Raw genomic sequence first — 14,116 nt, 5'->3', positions numbered from 1 at the left:
ATTTAATACACTAGTGCAGAGCAAACATGGCGACAGGCTGTGAACTGGTTGCAGACTCTTTGAATAAGTGACAAACCAGTCTGAGGGTCCTTACCATTCACATCTTTCAGGCATTTTCAGTCTCTTCTTTGCTGCAAACACTTAAGCGATGAGCTGGCAATCAGTCTGACCTGGGACAGCCCTTGTGTACGTAATCCCACAGATTTCATCTGAATCTATCTCAAGAACAAATCTCTAAACTGAATATTATAGGAGAGAACACATATTCTAACAGACACAACACACACCCTGCACACAGTTTTACAGCTGTCACTTGTCCCAGTGCTGGAGGCTTTTGCCATCTGGAGCTTCCTAGCAGCAAGAACCTGGTTTTCTCTATGCTTGGGTCCGAAGTTCTTATTTAAAGGGTTTGTGCAAAACAGAACATCAGTTCCATTTCCATCCGCCAGGGGCCAAGCATACCAGCTAATACAGTGTGCCTGGTGTAAAATGGCTGTTTTGCCCGTCTTCTTTCTTCTTTGGGACTGCTTGGGGGGGGGGGGTGTGGTGAAGAAAAGAGATATTTAACACAACAGGAAAATACGTTCCATGCCATGGACCAAGAATGCCAGAAAGGACCCACTTCTAATTAATGTACCAAACGGTGTTTCTTGTTCTGCACTGTCGTGGTTTAAACCACTGGCTCAGTTTAAACCACGACATGCACTGAACAGGAGTTCATGCCGCATTAGGATGAATAAACAGGATCTGTGGATGAGAGATGATTGAATGAAGATTATTGCGGGGAGAAACCAAGTTTTAAGCTTTCACAAGGTCTCCATTTCACTTTGATCCTTGTAAACTGGGTGGACGCCTTATTAAAGGCTTGTTGAGCCAGAATTTTACTGCAAAAAGCACGATCCAGTCGCTGATTTTGTTATCAGGAAGGGCCACATATGAACTACATGAAATTGAAAAGACACATAATTTACCAAACCTTTATACCAACACCATGTTTACTAATTTTTCTCTAAAAAGCAGTAATTTGCTTCACCATGACCGAGTTTGAATAGGAGGGGAAACAAAAGAGTTTATGGTTAGCAGGAAGCTCATACTGATGATTTAGGTTAGATATAAGGAAGAAGTTCTTTACTGTGAGGGTGGTGAGGCACTGGAATGGGTTGCCCAAGTTGGGGCAGTGTTCAAGGCCAGGTTGGACAGAGCCTTGGGTGACATGGTTTTAGTGCGAGGTGTCCCTGCCCATGGCAGGGGGGTTGGAACTGGATGATCTTAAGGTCCTTTCCAACCCTAACTGTTCTATGATTCTATGATCTAGAATTTGGGGATTGAGTAGACTCAGGCTGGGGACAAAAGGGGAAGTAATTTAAAACCAGGCTGCATGTGAGACCAAGGCAGGCACAGTGAAGGCTGAAATCCTCCAGCTGCCCTGAACTAGAATCCAAATATAAAGCAAGTGCCATGAGAGGAACATGCATAATGGGAAATAATCCCCCTGTATTCTGCACTGGTGAGGCTGCACCTCGAATCCTGCGTTCAGTTCTGGGCCCCTCACTACAAGAGAGACTTTGAGGGGCCGGAGCAGGGCCAGAGAATGGCAACAAAGGGTCTAGAGCACAAGTGTGATGAGTTATGGCTGAGGTACCTGGAGGGGGGGGGGGGTTCAGTCTGGAGAAGAGAAGGATCAGGGGGGACTTTATCAGTCTCTACAACTATGTGAAAGGAGGATGGAGTGAGGTGGGGGTCAGTTTGTTCTCCCAAGGAACGAGCGATGGGACAAGAGGAAACGACCTCAATCTGCATCAGGGGAGGTTTAGATGGAGGTGAGGAACAATTCCTCATCAAAGGGTGCTCAGGCATTGGAACAGGCTGCCCAGGGCAGGGCTGCAGTCACCGTCCCTGCAAGCGTAAATGAGTCCCTCAGTGTCGTGGGTTAGTGATGGCAGTGCTGAGGTAATGGTTGGACTTAATGTTCTTAAAGGTCTTGTCCAACCTGGTTGATTCTATGATGCTATAAACACACCACCACGGCTGCTCTCCTCACCACAGGAGGTCGGCGCCATCACCGTGCTCCTGGAGGGACTCCTCTAGCTTCAGCCTGGTGCCTTGGCTGCCGGAGGTCCATCCATTGCAATGGTGGCATGTGTATTTTGTGCCACTACGCAAACAGAAAAGCACTTACAGCGGCTTCCTGGACAAACAGATGACTGAAACCTCTGTTATCACTACCTGTATCTACTGCAAACAGGGGCGTGTGTTCGCACCTCTTCAGTTGCCTATCGCCAGGTAAAGTGAAGGACTTGACTTGCCTCAGCGAGGCATGGACCTCATGAGGGACTTCACACCGCGGTGTGAGCCGGCTTCTGTGAGCTTCTGCCCCGAGCGTGCCCGCTAAACCCACCCCGGAGGCTCCCCATGCACCGAGGACAGCGTCCAACCGCCCCGGTCCCTCCGGTACCGGAGGCACGGACATGACTGCGGCCCGGGCGGGGCGGGGCGGGGCGGGGCCGGGCGGGGCAGGGCCCGCCCCGCTCTGAGGGAGGCGGTGCCGCCATTGGCCCGGCCGTGGCGGGCTGGGGCTGTCTTTGCCAACGCCACCGACTCCCTTCCCCTCAGAGGAGTGGGGACGCGGCTGTGGCCGGGAGGAGGTAACCGGTGACTGAAGGGGCTGCGGGAAGGGGCTGCGGGAAGGGGCTGCGGGAAGGGGCTGCGGGAAGGGGCTGCGGGAAGGGGCTGCGGGAAGGGGCTGCGGGAAGGGGCTGCGGGAAGGGGCTGCGGCGGCGGGAGGGTGAGGCTGCCCTGGGGGGTTCGGAAGCTGGGGGATGCCTTCCTAATTCAAAGATGCATAAAGCCCCAGCCGTGCCCGCAGTGCTGGGGCAGCTTGGGGGTGAGCGTGTTGGCAGATGAGGAGCCGTGGCTCCAAGCTTCCTGCAGCCGGGCTGCTCCGGGCTCCGTGGGGTTGCTGTGGTGAGCTTGCGGGGCCGGTTCCCTGAGGACGGGGCAGAGCTCACCCTGTTTAATACCCGGTGGTGAAGCGCCGCTTGTCAGGGACCTTCCTCAGAAGCGATCCGAGAGCCGGTGTGGAGAAGGGCAGCCTTGCCCTGCAAAGGGAGCCGAGCGCTGCGCTGTTGGAGGGAGCCCGGCAGTGAGAGCCGAGGAGAGGTAAAGCCTGCCCGCACCCAGCTTCTGGTGTGGTAAAGGGACTCTCCTCGCTTAAAGAGGGCGCTTAGATCTCGGCTGAGAGATTCTAATCACCTTTCATTTCAGAACACTAAATTAATTGCATCTTCCACGCTGTCTCTGGTATGACTTGTAGAATTGGACCTGGCCCTGGAGTCCAACACGCTCAGTTGTGTCTTTCCTGTTTGAGCAGAAGGATCTGTTTTTATCGTTGCCATTGCAGGCTAAAGGTGACTTAATCTGGGGACAAAGAAGTGTTTTCGAGCTTTGTCGAAAGTGTAAGATAGGGGGACTTAAACCATGCTTGAGAGGGTGCTCTGAAAAGAAACTTCATTTTGATTGATAAAGGAAGCAAAGTGTTGCAGCAGAACATGTGTTTTCATATATCAGAGAATTAGAGACTTCTGTGATGGAGTATTTAAAAAGACTAATGAACTAAACCACCTTACCAAACTAATACATAGCAACAATACAGTTTTCCAGCCTCAGTTATCATCAGTCATTATTACTGTATTTTTCCAAACAATCACATCTACAAGTGGTAGTAAGCCTAGGAGTATACAATGCCTTGGAGCTGGTGCACTGTGTTTAGCACTGGTGACTACAGTCCTCGATGGTTTCAGTTGCCAAAGTCAAAGTAAAGCACTTGAAAGCTCTTTGTCAGGAGAAGCTGGAATCAAAGTGAGCATTTTGTGATTTCCATGAAGTACCATCCCTCTTTGCTTATTGTTACTGCTTTATGCGCCTTGCTGCTCCCCTGGGAGAAAAGGGGGTGATCTCATCTGCCTCATACACAGTTTGTATTATTTTGGGGAGTAAGAATTACCCTAGTTTTGCTAGACATCCCTCTCATTTGTTTTGCAAGATGACTCCGGTTTCATCAGACCCATCTTCTCTTTGTTCTTTTGGATTCACCTGACACCTTTGCTCTCATTTTGCACTGTTTGGGCAAGTTCACTGCAAGCCTTTGTCCTCTTGCAGCTATGTGTTATTCATATATTCATGCATAGCTATGTAGTAAAATACTACTAATGTTACAGTGGCACAAAATGCCTACATGCTCTTATGAAGTACCATATTTTAGAGTGCTTATGTCTAGGTTTAAGACAAGAAAATAATAAGCATCTTGCTTAGTCTGATTCTGCCTTATGGGTCCAGCCAGGCCCCTGCTTTGGCTGTGAGGCATGTTCTGGAATCTTCTGAAGCTGTCATTGGACCTGTCTCATGTTAAAGAGATCACCTTCCAGCATCTCTTGCAGCCCAGAATAATGTGTTACCAGTTTCACTGTCAGACTTTTAGAATTCAGTGAAATAGGTCTTCAGGCCTTGTTTACTAATGCTGGTAAGGGCAGAGTAAACAACACTCCATTGCCCCCAGAAATCAGTGGCAAAAAGGTCAATCTATCTTTTCTCTAAAGCCCTGGGTAGAGACCATGGACAGAGATACTCTCTGGAGTAAACTCCTGTTATTCTGCAGGAGATACTTGCCAGATTCGCAGGTGGATGTACTGCTCCAAGTTAATCCTTGGAAAGAACCTTTGTTGCTTGCACAGGAGGTGAGATTTTTAACTGCTGAACCAGGAAGCAAAAGAGTGGAATGAAGTCAAACAAATTACTTGTTTTCTACCTTGTGTTTTTCCTTGTGTTCATGAGGGAAGGGAATAGGAGAGAATGAAAAAACCCAAACAACCTTATGAGAAAGCATTATTTGCAGGGAAACATGAAAGAAATTAATAGTCTCTCAGTAGAAAAAAAAAAAGGTTTCAATTTTATTTTTCTTTAATTAAAATGTTGGTTCTGTCCTCTGGAAGTCAGTCTTTAGTCAATAGTGACTTGTTTTGAACCAGACTCTTCATCAAGGATGGCTGTCTGACAGATAACTACCAAAAGCTGTCGCTAACTTTCTGGTGCTTAATCCCTGTTGTATTTGAAGTCAGCTGATTTAGGTGTCTCATACGGTAATTTAAGGAGGCTCCTTAGTTTGTTCTTCCAGAACACTTACACTTTTTGTTATGTCAAGCCAGTACTGTTGCATTTACTATATTAGTAGTCTCCAGTCCTTTAGCTTATTTGGGCACAAAGTGAGTGAGTGACAGCTGATTTTAGCAGACTTATTCGTGCTTCATTCTTGTGGTAGGGAGTCATTTCAACTCACCTGGGTACAGTAACACCCTGCGCTAGATTCTTACTTGTTGGTATGAGGTTTCCTTGCTACATGTAACTTTATTCTATTTATTGTATTGACAGTGACAGGGAGAGAATGTGTGTGTGAGGGTTTGATTTGTGATATAGCAGCCTGACTGGAAGTGTACCTTTCTATTTCTGCTTGCAAGGCTGTGATATCACTTTAATAGTCATTCTGTGAGATACGGGGTGTGATCTGTGGTAGTGCTGCCCCAGGAAGGGTTAAAAGTGAAACCTTTAGGGGTGTGAGTTTGGATCCTCTTACGTTTAGTGACTTGGGGGGCTCTGGGTTTGTCTGCTTCCTGCAGAGCTAACACCTTGCATAACTGTTCCCTTAGAGGATGAACCACTCCTGCAAGGTTAAATACCTGTTCAGGGACAGGTTTTATACTCCAAACCCAGCCTCAGAACTCTGCTGTGTCTAAGAAAATGTCAGACACAACTTCTGTTCCTTCTGTCCTATTCCTGTGCCATTCAGCAGCATTTATAGGGCAATTCCCACTCATGCACATGATTTGACACCACACCTCATGCAGTGCAACTACAGGCTGCTACAGAAACTGTTCCCTGCTTCTCACTCGTGTAGCAACTGGGTGTAGTGACTTTTTAGGCTCCTTGCATCATACTGCATCATCCTTTTTGCATCTGGCCATCAATATTCAGTGAAACTGGTACCAGGCAGGGGAAAGACTGGGCTTTGCATGATACAGCGCAGCCCAGCAGTGCAAATAATCTCCTGAGTGAAGTTTTCATGGCTGATAGACTTCCTGTTATTCTTGACATTTAATATCACTATTAAGGAGTACTGACATTGCTGCTTACTGGTTTCAGCTTAGCCAGACTCAACCTGCTAGCAGATGGAATGTTCATATAATGGAGCTATCCATTAAAACGTCTTTATGCATGGGAAGATGGTTGATTTTCCCCTTAATAAGGAGCTATAGTAGGTTTTTTAAACATAGCTATTAAAAAAGCCAACAGTAAGACTGAAATAAAAACTTAATTGCAAAGATTGAGTTAATTTTGGTGACTGAGATGAGACCTGGTTGTGACTATTCTATCTGCAGACTAGGCAGCTTTTCTTAACCACCCTCTTTAGTTTACTGTTTCTGTGACTGCAGGACTCCTAAAGAATATTTTATTTCCCTCTGGCACCTAATTTATGCTGGTGATTGGATTCTGTATAAGGCCCTGCTTTCAAGTAGGTGTGGGCCTCAGGACCAAATTATTTGACAGAAGCTTCCTTAGTAGCCTTCAGATTACATCAGTTATTAGGTGGGTAATTTTAACCTTAAACACTTGCAGGAGTGAGTGTCTAAGGCCAGTGGTTAGTCAGTCATCTCCTGAGAAAGGACAGCCAAAGGGCTTGTTTTGTTCACTGTCTCATTGTGCAGGGTAGTAATCAGTTAAACAGAGCTGTACTTACAATAACAAGTTGTTAGATGAAAAGTAGGGGGGCTGCAGTGACAAATGAGAGAGATTTAGGTAAGGGATGATTTTATTTCCCACAGCTTCTTGTTTATACAGTTTGCGTCTGAGAATGATGGTGTGCCTTCTGCAATACTCTGTGTGATCTCAGTTCTGTGTTGGGCTACAGGCAAAGCTGCTCTGGAGCTAAGATTAGTGGCTGCCATCAGGGGAGGCAAAGATGATTTAAAATGTTGCCCTCTTGCTCTGGCATTTCTGTGCTCAATCTGTACCACTGTATTGTGCACCCTCCTGTAGAGGAAATGTGCTGCCACCAGTGACTGAGGAGCTGGCTGTGGCAGTGCTTTAGTGATGCATAAAAGGGGCAACCTATTAACCCTTGGGTTCCTAGTCTTACAAACATAGAAAATCAGTGTGGTGGTGGCTGTCCTTGCTCAACCAGCTCATCAACTCCACTCAAAGGAGGAGTGAGAGCAGTGACTCTGAAACTAAGTCACAGGAGTGCAATAGATACTGACTAATGGATTCCCCTAACAGTGAGATAAAGTTATGTGGACAGGCTTTGAAATAAACTTTTTTTGGTGTTTATTCAGAAATCGTAGACTTGAAAGTCTTTCCATTGGTGTCCAAGGTTGAAACTGCTCTACAAACTCTCTGTCAGCTCAGCAGTGAGCATTAGTCTAAGTAAATATTTGAATTCAAACTTCATGTTTGCTATTTGTAACATAGAATCATAGAATAGTTCGGGTTGGGTAGGACCTTAAGATTATCCAGTTCCACCCCCACCCCACCATGGGCAGGGACACCTCACTCCAAGTCATGTTGCCCAAGACTGTCAAACCTGGCCTTGAACACTGCCAGGGATGGAGCAACCTGTGCCAGTGCCTCACCACCCTCATGGTAAAGAATTTATTCCTTATATCTAACCTGAACTTCCCCTGTTTCAGTTTAAACCCATCTCCCCTTGCCCTATCGCTACAGTTCCTGTTGAAGAGTCCCTCTTCAGATACTGGAAGGCTGCCCTAAGGTCTCCACGCAGCCTTCTCTTCTCCAGGCTGAACAGCCCCAGCTTTCTCAGCCTGTCTTCATATGGGAGGTGCTCCAGTCCCCTGATCATCCCCATGGCCTCCTCTGGACTTGCTCCAACAGCTCCATGTCCTTATGTAGAGGACACAAGAACTGCACACAGTGCTCTAATGAATTTCTTTGCACTAGTGCTGGTAGCACCTTAATAAATTCTTGCTAGGAAGTCTGCATTAAGCATAGAGTACCAACTACACAGTGACTGCATAAACTGCAGCTCAGTTCTTTGCTTTCAGATAGCAGAGATTATCTAAGCAAGATGCAGGAAGTGTGTCACTTCCCAGTAGCCACTGGTAGGAAATACTTGTTCATTACTCACACTGTTTTGCCCATTTCCAGTCCAGAGTGGTATAATTGCCACAACAGAATCCTGACTAAAAAGTACCCAAATACCTGCTAAATAGTAGGAGAGCAAGGAAACAGGGTAAAGGTAGGATAATTCCCCTGAAGTCTCCAGTATTTACACTTGGAATAATATTTGGGTTGTTGTAACTTTAATTTGCTTTAGGCTAAGATTTGCTAAACCCAAGAACAACACTTTTAACATCAGGGATTTTTCCCAGTTCTTCAGCACTACTCTTTGACCATCAATATGAAGGGAAGAAGCATGTCAGATCATCATATATATGGTCAGGAGATTACTTCCCACCAAGTAATCAGTGTGCTTCCAATCTCTCTGAAATGTTTTAGTACTTTAGTTGAATTTGTGCTCAAACAAGACATGAAATCTGGATCTTGAGTGTTCTAATGCCAATGCTGGCATGAAGAATGAGAAAGTGCCAGTGGGAGCTTGTGTCTTGTGAGCCTCTCCACCCCTTCTGCTTTGAGAGGGAGTCTAGTCCCAGTGTGAAGGGAGATGAGAATAGTTGTTACAGAATAGACAGTGTTCTGCCTTCAGCTATCCAGAGGACTGAGCCACCTTCATTATTATAAGTCTCTTACCCTGAGAAAATAGTCTTTGTGTTGTAATTCTTGATATTCTAACTCTTTATGTTGAATTAGCAACTTAGAAAAATGAAGTTCTTGTGAAGGAGCTGTTATGAATTCAAACTGAGTGCCTGTTGGGATCAAACCACGACAAAGTGCCAGTGGTATGAAGTGCAAAGAAATACAACTGGATTTGAGGAACTTCAGAGTTTAGAATGAGAGATGTTGATGTGAGTGCTAATAAATTGCTGGAATCTCTAATTCTGAGGCTGCTTTAAATGTTACTTCTTTTCGAGTAGTTTTATACTTATGGTAATGTGAAATAAACGGCATCTATAGTTAGTCTGACAAAGAGTGTTCACAGGGAAAAGAAAAATGTAGGTGTGTTTCTCTGAAGCTTCTCTTTAATTTACAAACCTCTTATTCCAGAGACCACAACCACTGGCCTAATGGTTATATACCGTAATAGGTACATGGTTATATACTATAATATGTGCAGAGATTGACATTCCTGGGTATTGCTGCCAGTATCCAAGCCATATGAAAGAACTGGCAAGCTGCCATACGTGATTAGAGGGATTAGGCTACAACCAAAACAAATTATTCCTTTCTCTTCCAATTTTCAGTTGTTAACTTTTATCCTCTTTCTGTTCTTAACATTTCGCTGTCTTGGTCAGGGTCAGTTCTGTGTAAAACACAACCATCTTTTGCCTCTATAGTCTTCAAAGTGATGAAAGTCTTGACTTCTTACCAGACAGAGTCCTGTGGACCAACAGAGAAGTTGTTCCTGGAGAAAACTGAAATTATTCTTAAGTGCTTTTATTGCTGTAGTTGCATTTCTTCCTCTTCCAGCTGCCTGAAGACCATTACAGAAAGCTGCCAGTGACAATATGTTAGGATTATAATTATTCTGCAGGTTGGAACTGTAAGGGATCATTTTGGTGCTGTTAAGGAAGGGTAAGGAGTGAGCAAGGCTTGTTGAGTATCAACATGTAGCTTTATTACTGGACTAAAATGAAGCATTGCTGTGTTTATAAGAGCAACTTCAATGCTGCCTAACTATAGATAATCCCCAAAAGTCCCTCTTCCTCCAGCACTCCCTACTTCACAATGAGCTAGATAAGAATTTTTCTACCTCCTCTTGACTAAACGTACATGTTGGCAAACACTATTTTCTAAGTTAATTTCAGACTGCTGGAAAGACAATATGCTGTGTACACTTCACTGTTATCATTTGGAAAATGCTCTAATAATACCTCTTGAAAGAGCAGCTGGATTGGCTACAGGTATAGAAACATAGAATCACAGAATCACAGAATGGTTTGGCTTGGAAAGGGCCTTAAGATCATCATCCAGTATCAACCCGCTGCCTATGGCAGGGACACCTCACACTAGACAATGCTTCCCAAGGCTCTGTCCACCCTGGCCTTGAACACTGCCAGGGATGGAGCATTTACCAGTTCTTTGGGCAGCCTGTTCCAGTGCCTCACCACCCTTACAGTAAAGAACTTTTTCCTTACATCCAACCTGAACTTCTCCTGTTTAAGTTTAAACCCATCACCCCTTGTCCTATCGCTATCAACCCTGATGAATCCTGGATGATCTTGTCCTTTCTGCCCTTTCAAGAATTAAAATGACAGCAGCCTTTCTTGTATTTGTTTCAAGTTCACGTCCTTACCATTGTTTAAAACTCTCCTGGAAGGTGACTTAAGTCCTTCTTTAAGTCTTTTTTCTCCATTATTCAAACTGAAATCCATCATCCGCTTATCTTCTGTACAAATATGTTCATTTCCATCTTAAACTACTTGTGCTTGTGCCAACACTGGCATTTAGCTCAATTAGCTGTTCTCTCTCTGTGGGATTTGCCTCATGTACTTACAGACAAATCATATTTTCTATTTTCTAAGCCTTGAATGGTGTTGAGTTACCCGTGACTGCTGAGCTTAACTGTCAGTGGAGAATCAGATTTGTTCAGGAGAGAGTGATGATGTGTTTGTTGTTGCAAAGCTGTAGGACTCATAAAGTACTGTTACTGCCTAATGTGACCACCCAGGGTCATAGAGGCCAATTCCACAAAGCTTTCACTGCTCTCCGTGTTCTCTTTGGCTTCCTTGCTTCAAAGAAAAGGTTATTATTTCCTGAGCAAGGGTGCAGGCCAAACTTAGTTACTTCTGAGAACGACTTTCTCTGCAGATGCAAGTTGTTACATTACACAATTGCATTTATCTGTCTTCCTCAGCTTCTTGTTGCCTTATCTCTGGACTTCCAATTCATTTTCTCTGCTAGTGCTAGTATGTTGTAGCAGTGGAGAAATTAAGTTAGGAAAATGTGTAGCTTTCAAATGCATAAAACCAAATCCTCTCATTTTTCAGAGTCAATAGGCTACTTGTAATTGAATGCTTTATGGGATGAAGATCATCATAGAATGGTTTGTGCTGGAAAGGACCTTAAAGCTCATCCAGTTCCAACTCCCTCCACAGGCAGGGACACCTTCTACTAAAGCAGGTTGCTCCAAGCCCCTGTGTCCAACCTGGCCTTGAGCACTGCCAGGGATGGGGCAGCCACAGCTTCTCTGGGCACGCTGTGCCAGCACCTCAGCACCCTCACAGGGAAGAACTTCCACCTACTAGCTCATCTCAATCTTGCCTCTGTCAGGTAAAAGACATTCCCCCTTGTCTTGTCCATATAGGCATTTGTTAGAAGCCCCTCTCCAGCTTTCCTGTAAGCCCCCTTTAAGTGGGAGTCACTGCTCAACCAGGAATGTGGGGTAACTCTTCAACTAAAGGAGTTGGCACAAACAGGGGTGTGAAAGCAGCCAGAAGTGTAGGGTTGTCTGTCACCTTCTTCCTCTTGTTAGAAGGCATTGGCTGTGAGACAGATTCTCTCCAGCAGAGCTCTAGCAACTTAAGGCTACTGTGCAAGAAGCACTCAAAATGTGATTTTGCAATGTAAATGAGGCTATTATGAGGTTTCTGCATGCAAAAGGAAGTCTGGTTGATTTGGCTGGAGCAGCTGACTCTGGGGTTCTGCTGTTTGTTTTCTGATCCTGTTGATGAACTTAATGTCAGCCATGACAAACTACTCCAGCTTCTTCCTTGCCTCTCCCTTATTACATCCCACAGGTATACACCGAGTGAGAACTTTAAAATCTAAACTAGGACTGTGGTACATCTTAATTTGATACTTCATGGTGCTTGGGATGCAGTATTTGAATTAATATTCTTCTTTTGTATTTGGGAGAAAGCAGCAGGGGAGGCAAAAAAACTGCTCTCTGTAGGGTAAACCAGTTTGTGGACAAGGTTGTCTTGCTGTTATGACTTGAGTTTAAGAACAGTATGAAACCTTACTTAAAGGAGTTGATGTGTACAATTGCCTGAGAGGCTTTGAGGAATTCTAGAAGATAACTTTATCGGATGAGTGCCTGGCCTAAAGCATTTGGAAGTCGTGAGCAGTTTAAGTGTGTGTGTGTGTGTAAACTATATTTTGGGTCTTCTTTCTGTTCCTTTAATTGCCAAAACATAGATGCTTTCATGTATGAATTACATAAAACATAATTTCATGTTTCTGTTTATTACAGGGATTAGAAGTGTCTTATGAAAGGGAAGATTTTTATGTGGTTTCACTTGAATTCAATGTTTAAGGAAAAACTCATGCCTAATATCCCAAGACTCACCAATGTCAGTCTACAGCATGACAGCCTTTCTCCAGAATTCAATCAATGTGGTATTTCTATCTGTTTCCATGATTTAATCAGCCTACTGTGGAGCTTTCAGTCTCCTTTCAGCCTCATTTCAGTCTGAAAACTTGCCTGACAAAGGAAAACTTCAAACTTGCAATGGCACCAATCCAGCTGCTGAGACCTCTTGGTTCTTTTTTGGTTTTTATAGGAGTTTTAGGAGGAAAAAAGTGTCCAGAAAGAACTCAAAAGAATTGAGCTTGGGGGTGGTAGTGGGTGATTTGAAGAGAGGGAAGGCAATGGTTATAGATGTTAAGTCAACAGTTTTTAGCTGTTGGGAATATGCTTGGAATCAGTGCTAACAACCTTTTGCAGCAAGTCAGCCTTGCACTCACTTGTCTGTGCATCTCCTGAGGTTGAGAGTTCATCAAACACAGAAAGAGGCTTTCTTGTTCATGCAGAGCCTAAAATCTGCTCTGGTTTCAGTTAAGGACTTGTACATTTCTTTGTTTACCCAAAGAAGTGGTAAATGTTCCATCCCTCGCAGTGTTCAAGGCCACATTGGACAGAGCCTTGGGCGACACGGTCTAGTGTGAGGCGTCCCTTCCCATGGCAGGGGGATTGGAATTATATGATTTTAAAGTCGTTTCCAACCCAAGAATTATAGAATTCTGTGATTCTATAATTCTATGGCAGGTTGTTTGAGATACTGATATATGAACCTCATGGCACAAAATCACAATGACAATCATGGAGAAGATAAATATGGCTGCTAGACATAACCACATGCAGAAGGCAGTTGAGGAATATAATTAACCTGGCTGCAGCTGCCTTCCTCACCTGCAAGAGACACTGTTATCTTGAGAGATGAAGTTTCCCTTTGGGAAGTGCCAGTATCTTGTTTTGATCTCCTGGTTGAAGCCTATGGCCAGAGGAGCAAGAGCAATGACTCGCTGCGTAATGTTAGTGCTCCTCTGATCAATACATTGTCAGCATCCTGTCTGTCAGATGGCAGATATCAGACTGTAGAAGCCTCAGGCGGACACACGCAAACCTAAAGGGTGGTTGTGATAGGAACGGCCTAATAGGGATCTGCCCAACACCAGCATCTACTTCTCTTCTGTCTCTCACCAGGGTTGTCACTAGGGATGCTTCTAACAGTAAATTCAAACTCTTTTATTTCTTTGGCTCCATTACATCCATGGGGCTGTAACCTAGAGCTATTACACTAGGTACAGCTGACTCCCTGCCCTGCCCTCCCCCCTGCTCCCTTTGTGGTTTTTTTTGGGAAGAAGTTTGTCTTTGACAGTTGGGGTTGCCTTGTAAGTGAATAGTCCTCTGGAGCCATGGCCTATAAAAGAGGCAAAACAGTGTTTTAAATTACTGCTTATAAATGCAGTTTGGTTTCAATAAAGCAGTGAGGTTCATGTTACTGCATGACTTTGAATTCCACATACTCAAGATGGTTATGTAGAAATTATTCCATATGTTCTATAGGACAGTGATTGGGCTTGCATGGGATCACATTCCTCACATAATTACACACTATGAGTGGCAAAATGCGAGTAAAAGTTACATTTATATCTTGTAAATGAAGTTGTATTGCAGCCTATGGGAACCTTGAAAGCTGGGGCTGTTCAG

At 44.5% G+C, this 14,116-nt stretch overlaps 1 protein-coding gene across 6 annotated transcripts in view; it reads left to right on the top strand.

Moving 5' to 3' along the window:
- The first annotated feature begins 2,547 nt into the window (after window positions 1-2,547).
- Window positions 2,548-14,116, top strand: part of SYTL2 (synaptotagmin like 2) — a 51,863-nt gene continuing 40,294 nt past the window's right edge. For 4 of the 6 annotated variants that reach the window (XM_065678841.1, XM_065678840.1, XM_065678835.1 and 1 more), the window contains exon 1: window positions 2,548-2,645. The gene's annotated coding sequence lies outside the window, so the exon portion shown is untranslated. Of the gene's footprint in view, window positions 2,646-3,086; window positions 3,160-3,368; window positions 3,408-14,116 lie in introns of those variants that run through there. The other 2 variants (XM_065678839.1, XM_065678838.1) reach the window with 2 other exon arrangements.

The sequence above is a fragment of the Lathamus discolor genome, chromosome 4, assembly GCF_037157495.1.
Source record: "Lathamus discolor isolate bLatDis1 chromosome 4, bLatDis1.hap1, whole genome shotgun sequence".
Classification (NCBI taxonomy): Eukaryota; Metazoa; Chordata; class Aves; order Psittaciformes; family Psittacidae; genus Lathamus; species Lathamus discolor.
Note: the sequence above shows the minus strand (reverse complement) of the source record. Positions and strands in the feature narration are given on the sequence as shown.